Consider the following 10,184-nt stretch of genomic DNA (forward strand, 5'->3'; position numbering starts at 1 on the left):
AGTAAAAGCATTACGATGAAGGAACATAAAGGGTTACTTAGATATACTTAAAACGATCACTAATATCAAAGAGAATTCTACTATATGTCAGAGATACCTCAGTACGGACTTAAAATAATTGCTGGTCAAAACTTTCCAATATTCTCCAACGAACCCAACCTTTTATTTAACGAAGTTTGCTTTTTATCATTTCGTATGAATTTCACTTGATATCTAATTTATTTGCCAGTGTGTACAAAGGAAACTAAGGTCACCTTTAACAAACCTAAACGTTTCGGCTAGCATATAGCGGAGTAATGAAACATGTGATGAGGGGTTTCTTTACTAAGCAAAATTACACATTTTAGTTTCAGAAATGAATTTCTAGCTTACACTTATGTTTAGAACAATACGTAATATTCTATTTCATAGTAGCTACTGAGAATGTTTATATTATTCGTCCCATGTAATTTTACAGCTTCTTAGGGTTAGAAATTAACAACAAATGCAACACTAAATTGTCTAAATTGTGTCTTATACATATATAGTACCTATGAACCGGAAGCTTTGAAATCACAAATATATTTAGAGGCGTGTCCGACATGTGGTGGTGTGAACGGCGGCTCGCGCTTACGTCGCATTAGTCGCATAGCGCCGCAATAATATTGGAGCAGCGTTAATAATAGCGTAAGCGCCAACCGCCATAAGTTACCTTTACCCGTGGGACGTCACATATTATTCGATGTAGGAGAATTTAGGCATACTTACACGGTGTGAGCTTGATATCCGCGAAAGACGCCGCATGCTGCAATCGCGCGCATCATATATCAAGGCTTCATCAGAATGGCAGATGATCTGCTAGCGTGAAAAGCATTTCGGTATTATATTTATATGTTGTACATTGGTATGGTGGTAACGACGCTCGCAGATGAGATTTTAGCAAAAAATTAGGTATTCATGTATCATTATTATCATCATCAATCTTGTAGTTCATACTTAATCGTAAGCATTTCATTTTATTTTACTTAAATATTTCATGATAAAGGTATACAACCTTCAGAAAGACTGCGTGACATTTAGTAGTAGCTTTATAACAGTGCTATGATATTAAGATAACATGACAGGCTGTAACAGTGTGCCAAGGTCACTGCTGCGAAAATATCCGTTGCTATTAGGGAAAGACACGCATATAGGCCTCTTTCATAATGACTTGTATTTAGTCCTACGTCTTCTTAATATTATTAAAAATTAATATCAAAGAAACCACTAACCACGCTGTAATTGATTTTGTACTCAAATTCTGGTTATTTCGATTAGTTTTAAAATTACATGTAATCATGCACCAAGGTTGAAGGGGTACAATCTATAATTTACTTCGGTATATAACTAATGTACCTAGACACGAGATTTATAGCCTCAATTAATTTTTCGCCGAAGCTTTAACAAAATAAAGCTTTAACAATACCTAAGATTCAGAAGAGAAGAAAGAAAAATAAATAAAACGATTATGAGCACAATGCGAGTATATATATAATATATATAACGCTTTTACATTAACCTTATTTTCTCCGTACCATCTTGTGACCCCTTGATAGAAAATAACTATGTAAGTAGTTGACCTTTCCCCTACTGTAAGGATCATTATTTATTAAATATTTATATTTTGATCATTCTTACTTTTATTTATGATTACTTAGCTTATAAAAGAATATCAATTGACTCATGCTTGTCACTGGTTTCCGCCATTTTGAATTGTTATAAAAAGGCAGGTATGGCACATGGTATAATAATATACTCCGCCTGGTACTCTATTCCGAGATTCGCGTATGACCTAACTGACACGGGCCTACGTCATCATGCTGTTTACAGGTTCTCAAACTTTAAAATGTGGGAGAATTTTAACCAACGGTGAAAATTATTTTAACGGCATTAATTTTAAGTTATTCATGTAGAAACATAGTAAAATAAAACAAATCTAATGTATTAAATTAAACTTTATTTATCTATACAAGACAAACGTTTGAAAAACTAATTCACAGTTACACATTAATTACCAAGCTTACGACGTGAAAAGTTTGGAAAACACTGCGACTGCTGACACTGAGCGAGAAGGAAATAACAATTAACACGCGTTCGACAAGGATGACAGTCAGCGCATGAAGTTATCTAGATCCGAATTGTCAAATGTCAAGGGCCCAACGTTTTCTGTTCTCTTTCACGGCGCAGCAACTAGTATCATTTCTCTCTCCTCGCTCTTTTAAAAATGCCGTTTGTCAAAAAGGGACAACCATACTGTTGACAAGATGAACTTCAAATCAAGTGTTGCCTTTCTTGATGCGCCCAGGCTGTATATGTGTGCGTAAAAGCGTATATGTGTGCTCTTTTAGGGATGTGAAAAGTCGATTTTAATCATGTTATATATGGATAGACGCTACACAGCGGAACGAAATAGAGATAAATTGAAGCTTCAATATCTTCGTTAAACATAAACATAATTGAAATGCTAATGGATAATGAATATATTATAATATAATAATATAATTCAATTATTGCGGAACACCTATTTTAGGAGGTATTTATGTATTTTAATTAAATATCCGAACTTTCCCTTGGTTCCCTGCTGGGGCGTGACTATAAAATTGTGATCTGATAACCACAATAAAGAATAAAAGCGTTTTTGTTCATTTTAGGTATAGTTAAGCCTTTGAAGTTAAATTAAAATTGCAAGAAATGTCGATAGTTTATCGATATGACTTTATCGACATGGCTACAGCAAGGTGGGCCACATTGTTAATCGTACACTAAACAAAAGTGGCAACAGTGACAGCTCGCTGAGACACCGTCTTTATATATTATAAGTCTATGTCAAATGTGACAGCGCTATCCTGTGTTGCCAGTAATGTAAACAGAATTACCCGAACGTCTGAAATTTCTTTTGTGAATCGGAAGATATTGCTAACGAATAATTAAAAATGACGTGTTATTGTAAAATTTAAGATAAAATACATATAAATGAAAATTATAAAATTATAAAGAAATATTTTAACTTATTAACCATAGGTATAATGTACCCATGTAACATGTTATGTTGAAATAAAGTGGCAATGTTATTGTGACGTAGGCCCGTGTCACTCTGGGAATAGAAGACCATGTTTTATTAGACCATGGTATGGCAGTGACAGCTGCCCAGTTCGAGTACGGACAATTTAGAGTGAAGACGTCTTGGAATATTTATTGTAAATTGGTTGTTATTATGTTTGTAGCAAACGAATAAAGTTAAAAATATGAATACAAGTATCAGTTTGCATCATCAACCCGGTAATACCCCACACTACATACAAACTTCTATGCTGTAGGTACAACTGTATCTGCAGCTGACTAATCATAATTATAATTACTGTCAGAGTCACCCCGAATTAAATTTAACTAACCCACCTGGTTTGTGGTTGACCTTAATTTATTTATAGTTCTTAATTAGCCGTAAAATTCGTTTAAATTAATCGCGCTTAGGTTTGTCATGAAAGGCGAAAAGGTAGTCGCGTGACCAACGCTTCACTAAATACCTACACATTTCATTTTATGATCCTAAGTATTGATTTGCTTTAAATACCAAGGGTAAGCGTGGAAGTAATGTATTCTATCGAAGTTTTGATTGGGTATAAAATCTCTGTAGGCACTAAGTATTGAGAACTGATTACACGAAAAGCCAACCAATTTCAATTTCGCATTTACATATAATTTAGTTACCAATATACCTATAATATTTAGCTATATGTAGATTGTAGGTCTATAACCTTTTCTTTAAGCGATTTATTAATACTGATATTTGACCGGATATATATAGTCTCATATGTAAATGTAGCTCAGTTCGACTTACATTTTTATAAATTCACCATGGATCCTTCTCAGAAGCAGAAGCACCCACACTTCATCGCTGATTCATAAGTTCTGTGAATGCAATCACATAGGACCCATCGATTGCTTCTATTCTCAGTTAGCCTTGAGCCGTCAGCCCGCTTGTAGTTCTTACATATTTAATCTGCACGTTGGATACAACACTACTAGATGAAAGTGCAGGTTTTCATACAAACGTAGTCCTCATTATCCTCTCTGGATAATATATTAACATTATTGAAAATATTTTGACACAATTTGGTATATATCAATGACAGCTATGCGTTTGATTTTTTTCGAATTTTTAATTCAAAAAACTCAAAAAAAAAATCTAAATACATAAATATTTATTTCATAGTTTGGATGTTACATAGGTGAGATTACATTATTAGAAGAGTTAGAAGCATTTTTATATTTGTATGATATCTGTTTTTTGCTTATAATTTTTACCATAATCAAAAAACTAATAAAGTCAAACGTAGGGGCATAGGGGTCATAAATGTGTCCATAAATTACGTCATCGTTTTTTGACAATTTTTGACCCCCCCAAGTAAAAATATTTTCCATAATGACAATATCCAGAGAGGAAAATGAGGACTACGTATGTATGGAGTACGGCCGTCCCCTTTCCTCTTAAGGAGCTCTAGGTTCTGTGCTGGGCAGAATTTAGGCCCGAGTTTTGTTGGACGTTCAAACAATGAAAACATTCAATTGTGTTTTTGTACTATTTTCTCTTACACAATTACACTCATCTACATACCTATTTTACAGTTTAGATTTGTCCATTAACTAATTGTGAAAAATCTCAAATACCGCTAAAATGTATCTTCTTAGGGTTCCTTTTTTCGTCTTGTAGCTAGGTATAAGAATTTAATTCTATTTGCCATCGCTGTATCCAAGAATTCTAAAATAGGAGTTCAAAGGAAATACTTAAACATTTATATAGGTGTATAACTAGTCATTATATTTCCAATCCACCGAACCCTGCTACAGATTGTGTTAAAGAAATAAGATTTACTGCCCGATTCGAACTTTAATAGACGTCAATTAATAGATCTAAAAACGATATGGATTAGATGTGTCTTAAAACAAAAACGTCACATTTGACACTGACATATTTAATCCATATCGTTTCTAAATCTATTAATTGACGTATCTTAAAGTTAGAATCGGGCCGTTAGGTACACAGTTTCAAACAAAATATAGATTATAATTATGATACAGGCTAATATATATAGGTACTCCGTACTAGTGCACGCATCCGAAATTTATACGTTTAACAATCCGCCTGGACCTAGTTAACGGCACCAGAGTTCCTGAGTTAGTTGTATAATACCTGTTGGCTTTCACGCAGACTGACCTATAAGGTCACCCACTGCGGGTTCATGAATTAACTAGGTACGGTTACTGAAAACTGGATAAAGGTTAGCGTGGGATTATTTGATGAAGCCTTGAACATTGTTGGAATTACCTTCAATTACAATTATGATGAAGTCTTGTTTAAACCTATAACGTTAAACTATTTATTTGAATGAATGTAGATTAGGGTCGGGAAAGTTGACGCGGGCCGCACTTTGTTAATATTTATGACTTTATCAGACATTGTCGTATGTCAATATTATTTACATACAAAATAGCCAGGGAGGCTCGCGGGCCGCCTGTTGCCGACCGCTGGTCTAGATAAACTAACATATTCAAATGTATCTACTAATGCTAGCTAAAGCGGCATCCGTCTCGTCTGTTCGTTTGCTTTCTAGGTATATCATTAAAAAAGACTCGCTACGCTCCTGATCCGATTTTGGTATTTTTCGCTTGCTCGGGTAATCAATATTAGCACTAGAAGTTAAACAACAATTTTGCCGCCATATACGCCAATAACCTGTTTTGGTAAGTCATATGCACTCTCTGAAATAGGGATTAGGCGTTCCCGTTAGTTGTTAACAGGATGCGAGGTAGTGCACTCTAAATGGAAGTTGATCGAGTGGTTTTAGTTTGGACTAGTGACCCGCCCCGGCTTTGCACCGGTTAACAAATTATACACATAAACCTTCCTCAAAAATCACTCTAATGATAGGTGAAAACCGCATGAAGTCCGTTCAGTAGTTTTTGAGTTTATTGCGAACATACAAACACACAAACGGTCAGACGTGGCGGGGGATTTTGTTTTATAAGGTGTAGTGATTTAGTATGTAGGAGAATATTCCCTGTAAACCTGTAAATGTGTAGGTAGTTCACATTTAAATCGAATAATACAAATACGTCAAAGTTGAACGTTTATGGCTGTTAAAATTTGTTAGAATATACGCTCTGAATTTTATTTCACTGAAACAATCGACGTATGGAATTTTCAAACTTTGTAGCACTATTCAAATGTTATTATACTCGGACCTTTACCTCTATAAAGGTATTCATAATAGCACTACGTGTAGCAGAAATTGCTTTCATGGCCTAGAACTTTGTTGATAGGTGGGTATTTACTAAAATTATTTCATTGCCTTATACTCTAATGTAGGTACCTACCTAAACAATCTTAGGTGGTACATAACACCGAAGTATTGCTCAAATAAACAAATAAAGCTGTGGCAAGTATTTTGCTTAACATTTTCTATACTTACAGCTTTTTTCTAATTGAGTTAAAAAAAGTTAGCTCAATAGACAATCGCAAGAACTTAGAAGAAGATAGAAAACTTAATAACCTGTTAACATCTAGCTTACCTACTATAGACGTTTAGATAGGTACCTATTTTTTACCTCTGTTTTGATAACGATAAAATAACACTAAGTATAGGTAAATATTTAGATTAACGAGTAACAGCAAATTTAGTTCAATTAATCAAAAGTGGCAAACCAAAACAAATGTTTTTGTTTACCCATCAGCCATGAAGGTTGAATATGGCATGGCAAATAAAATAATAATTAATGCAACACGATTAAATAAGTGTCTTGTTTAAACAACCATCGTCCAACGGATTTGTTTATCCAAATTAACACAACGTTGCGAGGTACTGGATGAGTTACTGGTGCAGAGCGCGCTGTGCAGAACATATTAATTATATTTCCATGTGCCATCATCAATTCCATTTATGTGTGTGATGTATACAGATGCGTCGATAGGTAGTCCGTCGAATCGATAGCTGCAAACTAAGTAAAACTACATTTCATTACTTGGTATTAGAGATGCAACGGATAGTTGTTTGGCCGGATACCGGATGTTAGGCCTGACCATCGGCCGAATATTCGGTATCCGGCCGCCGAATATTCGGCCGTCGGAACTATACCTACTTTTCGGTTCTTCAGGTGCACATTGTGCAGATTTTGACCTGTTTCGTATTGAACGTTCGCGCGGACTCATTTCTAGGTACGAAATGAGTGCGCGTGCAAGTGAGTGGAATGTTTAAATAGTTTTAAAATAATAGCCGAGTACGATTATGACCGTAATTGTTTCTTAAATCCTATTTGTTTACTCCGAAATCACGCAAAGTTAATATCCAGTATCCCGCCGGATATTAGGTCACTATCCGGTATCCGGCCGGATGTTAATATAAACGGCCGGATAGGCCGGATAGTAACCGAACATCCGGTTCATCTCTACTTGGTATCGCATCATCGTCAGGCATTTTTTTCGAAAGCTGATGCAAATTCGAATATTCGCATGTATGACATGACTGCTTTCAGCATTTTATTTCTTTGTTGGAGCGATACGCTCGCTCGTGAATAATTCATAGTTGCGATCCACACTTAAAATGGCAATCTGTCGTCGGACGGAGTTCATAAAATGCGATGCGGTTTTGAGGAAACGAATAGCGTTACCCCAAACTGTAATAGCGGTTACGGAAATACCGATATGATAGTTTTACGTGCACTGTACCTTCTACCTAACTCACGAATTTGTCTGAAATCTACATAAACAAAAAATATTCAAGTGCCGGTTGAGATAGCATTAACCTACCTTGTATTACCTGGCGATTAATAAATGGAACAGGTATATTATTATACGATGCGAACTGAGCTTTTTTCGTTATACATAATAAAACAGGAATTAATTAATCCAATCAAGCATAAGCTTCCTTAAAGCTCCAGATCCAGCGTTCCGTAATTGAATTCTTACGTGCACGAGGATATTTCAGAAACACACGAGCCGATTCCCCCATGTCACTGAAAATAAACATCAAACGAAATAGAAATGTGGCTAAGGCAATGTAAGTTTCACCATTCTCGCATGCCGTCTTGTCCCATGTCGTATACGTATACAATCCTTTATATAAATCCAGGGTCTTTGTTCACTCCCGCGACCGCGAGCGAGGCGATCTCGTTCAAAAATGGAGAGCACTCCAAGTGACCTCAATACTTGGTAAGACTTTCTTTTATCCTTCTGACAGGTGTCTTTACACTGAAATGGATATCCTCGTATTTTTACTTATAAGCCGGGGTGCTCGCTACAAAATAACGAAGGCGGAGGTGATCGGACGGAATGGAGGGTCGTTTAGTTTTATTAACGCTTTTAAAGAGGGCAGTATTTTCTTTTCAAATAGGTTCATGGAGTAAAATCAGATTTACATAAATTCGCCTTTGTATTTGATATGAACTCTTAAAGGGCGAGCCGTTAAAAAATCAATAAATAGTCGCGTCACAACAGAATAAAATAAATTGGCGAGGGCGATGGGACAGTGCAAAATTGCGACATTCGGTGCGGGTCCATTTAGCCTGATGGTTTTATTATGAAAATCGGCTCGCCAGGGAGCATCTGGGCGTGCTCGCGGCCCCCGCCGGGACTGCCTCGCAGATATCGCGAAAATAAAGCTTATTACGAGAGGCTTCAGCAACAAATTCATAAATTTTAAAAGATCAGACGAAGTCTATCGGATTGTGTTTGACTTCACTTTCAAAGCTTTTATTGCCCTCAAGAACATGAAAGTTCACTATCTGGACTCCTTCCTGTATTAATGTTATTTTAAAATTTATGACGTTCAAGTTGAGCACAATGAGATTTTTTTTTAACTTGTAACGCATTACTTACAGTTTATAGGTACTATACAGAACTCCCTGTAAGTAACGATATAAAATTATTCGTACGTCTTGTACCAAGTTTTCAATAACGAATCATTAAAAACTCTCTTAGGTACTAATAGGTACCTAATATGAATAGAGGCTAGACCAAATTTGAACGTGTTTTTATTACACTTATTTTACTCGTAATAGACTTTAAAGTAATAAACATTTTATTGTACAAAACAAGGATAGGTGACAGCAGAGATACATTAGAAAGTACAAGGGCGAACTTACCCCTATGTGGGATCTCTTCTAGCCTAAATATATGTACAGTCAGCAGAGCCATTAGCTTAGTACACCTGCATACACATTTGCATTCTAAGCTAACAACTTTACTGACTGTACCTAATCATATTTAAGTATAGATAATAACTGTTACCTATCCATACTGGGTCCATATTAATTCGCATAACGTAATACTCCTAATTAAAATTGGCATAACATATATTAAGCATAACTTTTAAATCGCATAACATTATTCTACATAACTGAATAGGTACGCATAATGTTATGCGCATAACGTAAATTGTCATAACGATGACTTAAGATAAATGTAATAAGCATAACGTTACTTTATTCATACTATACTCATACGTGCTGCTTTAGACTCATAAAATTAAAGCAGAATAGATAAACGTTTAGCCGATTTACAATTCATAACACAATAAACCTGTCTATACATAGCTACCCTATACATCGTTCAACTTTGTTGAAATGCCAAACAACTAGGTAACACTTAAATTTATAATGCCAGCATACGTTAGGAGGTTAGTTAAGTACATTTCCTGGGGCCTGTTTAACGTTGATATTTGACATTTCGTCTTGAGTAAATTATTCAAAGAGAGTTTCAGGCAAGTGATAGTAAGAAATCATTATACAAGTTTAATTATCGTGGTATGATTACACCAATTAAAACTCTGTGGAAATAAAAAAAAATATTATTACGGATTAACGGTAACATAACAGAAAAATACACCTTCAGATTGAATTAGTAATTTAAATTTTAAACAAAATTTTTCCTCTTTAATACTTTATGATTGAACTAAATTCTGTGCTAGTGACAACGCCTCGTATTCTTGTGCCACGAGGAAGGTCCCCACAGGTCTCCACACTTACAACTAGCTGGTCAGACGAACTGGAGGTCAATATGTACTAATAATTTAGCAATTAGTATCGGCCTTGTTATGGTTGTGGTCTTGTATCATTACAAAAAGGTACTATTATATTGATACTAGTACCTTGATATAAATGCATCTCACGCA

This window comes from Cydia splendana, chromosome 8 (genome assembly GCF_910591565.1).
Source record: "Cydia splendana chromosome 8, ilCydSple1.2, whole genome shotgun sequence".
Taxonomy (NCBI): Eukaryota; Metazoa; Arthropoda; class Insecta; order Lepidoptera; family Tortricidae; genus Cydia; species Cydia splendana.